We start from the raw sequence: 2462 nt of genomic DNA, 5'->3' as shown, positions 1-2462 counted from the left end.
TATATATATATATATATATATATATATATATATATATATTTACTTTAAATAATATTTTTAATATATTACTTAACACTTTTATACCACAAAAGCTGTTCGAATATTACATGACCAGATTACAGACAAGGAAGTTGCAGACTCCATATCAAAATGGCTTGCATAAGCCACTTTGAGGATTCAAAGAGCAAAGTACGTATATTTGTCATTATAAATATCGAGATAAATCTTTATTATTAATATTTTATATTTTCTTTTACAACTTGATTTTATTTACGTCAAATTTACATCTTTTTAATGTTCTTTTAAGTATAAAAAATGTTTAAAAATGAATTAGAACGCAGTCACATAATTATAGAAGGATTATAATAAGAATGCGTATACAACGATATTAGACGGCTGAGCTTTTTTCCAAAATCCTACTCCATGGAAAGAATAACATTGAATTAAACATAACATGAATAACATTGAACTAATCATTGTCAAAAGATTATCTTTACTATTTTTGTTCTGATTTTCTAGTACAGTACTAATTTACTCATCGAGTAAAGATTTATAATCCTACTGAGCACGCTAACAATCTCCATGAGAAATGACTCGTTAATTGACGTCGAAATGATGTCGAATCGATGTAGAAACTATCAAATTGATTGATTCGACATCGTTTAGATGTCGATAGATGAATTATTTCTCACTAAATTGTTGTAAGCGTTCTTTATATGGCTTTTACACGTTTATGTGACTACATTATAATTTATCTTCAAACACGTTGTATATTATTACACAATAATTACTTTTAATTTGTTTTTGTATTTTTACAGATCAGATAAAACAATATGAATATTTCATATACATATACATATACATATCATACATATACATAGTATATGATCACACGAAGTGAAGATAACTTAGAACAGCAATCATACGTACTTATAAGAACCATATTCAAAACGATTCTAACGATTTTAATAACACGTGCAAATATATAAAAAATAATTCCATGTTGCTACGTAGCTACATTTTTTCCTTACTTTTTGTGTTGCGAGTTAGTATAATCAGAATCACGGGATATTTCATTATTTAGAATAATAATCGTGCATAATAATATGCAATAATATGCATGACAGTTGTTTACTTTTTTAGTTGAAAAATTTGGCTCGATTTTCGAGTCAAATTAGATCTGATCGCATTCAACAGAAACAAATCATTCATGAACTAAGTAACCATCAATGATCTTTCGCGTTCTGGATTTTTAAAAAGTAGCTAGTTAACCATCGAATAAAGCAAAAAGTCTATTGAAGTTTTCAACTAATCGATTAAAATTATATATCATATAATTAATAAAAATAGATGTTACAAGGAAAAACATATTTATATTGAAGTTACGATATAAGTTTCCCTTTCGTTTCAAACGAATAAAAATTTTACGTTTTACACACAGAAAGATGTTAACAAGCTGAGTTTCTAAATATATATATGATATTTTTTTATTCCACTTTAAAAAATCTTTTTGTTGTAGTACAAGCTCTTTTACTTTAAAAGGGACACAGATTTAAGAATTAATTATTTACGATTTATTGTTTAATGATAAAGAATTCAGATTTTATTTTGTAACGACTGTAACAAAAACTTTAATATTTATTATGTCAAAAATTCTATTTTGCCAATTTTCATGTAATGCTAATGTTTATTACAGCAGAAAATTTATGTGAAATATACATTGAAATAGATATCTAGAATATATATATATATATATATATATATGTGTGTGTGTGTGTGTGTGTGTGTGTGTGTGTGTGTGTGTGTGTGTGTGTTAAAATAAATGTATTATTGATTACATATAACGTATTGTTCATTAAACATTTTTCATTTCGAGATACATTTAAAGCAAAGATGTTACTACACTTTAAAGCGTGCTATATATCAATAAACTATTACTATTACTACAGTTGCATGTTTATTAAAACTTGTTTGTCTATAGCAACATTAATAATATGAGTCTTTTGTATAAATACAGTTAATACTCTCAATATACTTTTTAAGAAAGTTATTACTATTAATCACTGGTTAATAAAAAATCTCGATAAGCAGAGTTTTAATAACAATTTTTCTATGTTTTCTATATAAGTTTTAATATAATTACAATTCCGATATATATATCACTTTACAGTAAAATTTTTGTTTATATAGGATAAATACAAACAAGTACGCAGAACTGTTTTACTATGCAAGATTATTACCATCGCGTTATCGAGGACAATTCTCAGTTCTCTAGGTTAAATTCAAAATATACATTAAAGTGTTTTTCGATAATTAATATATTTAAAATACTACATATATTACATATATTACATATATTAGTTCCTGAAGGAATTTAATAATATATATATATATATATATATATATATATATATATATATATATATATATATATATATATATATATATATATATATATATAT

At 24.2% G+C, this 2462-nt stretch overlaps 1 protein-coding gene across 1 annotated transcript in view; it reads left to right on the top strand.

The window, feature by feature from the left end:
- The window catches only part of LOC116850174 (sodium-dependent dopamine transporter), a 400294-nt gene that overhangs the window by 368677 nt on the left and 29155 nt on the right, over window positions 1-2462 (top strand). The gene's annotated exons all lie outside the window — the stretch shown is intronic.

Source organism: Odontomachus brunneus, unplaced genomic scaffold (genome assembly GCF_010583005.1).
Source record: "Odontomachus brunneus isolate Ranch 3 - 2012 unplaced genomic scaffold, Obru_v1 Obru_scaffold_135, whole genome shotgun sequence".
NCBI lineage: Eukaryota > Metazoa > Arthropoda > Insecta > Hymenoptera > Formicidae > Odontomachus > Odontomachus brunneus.
The sequence above is the reverse complement of the archived record's forward strand: the minus strand, read 5'-3'. Positions and strand labels throughout refer to the sequence as shown.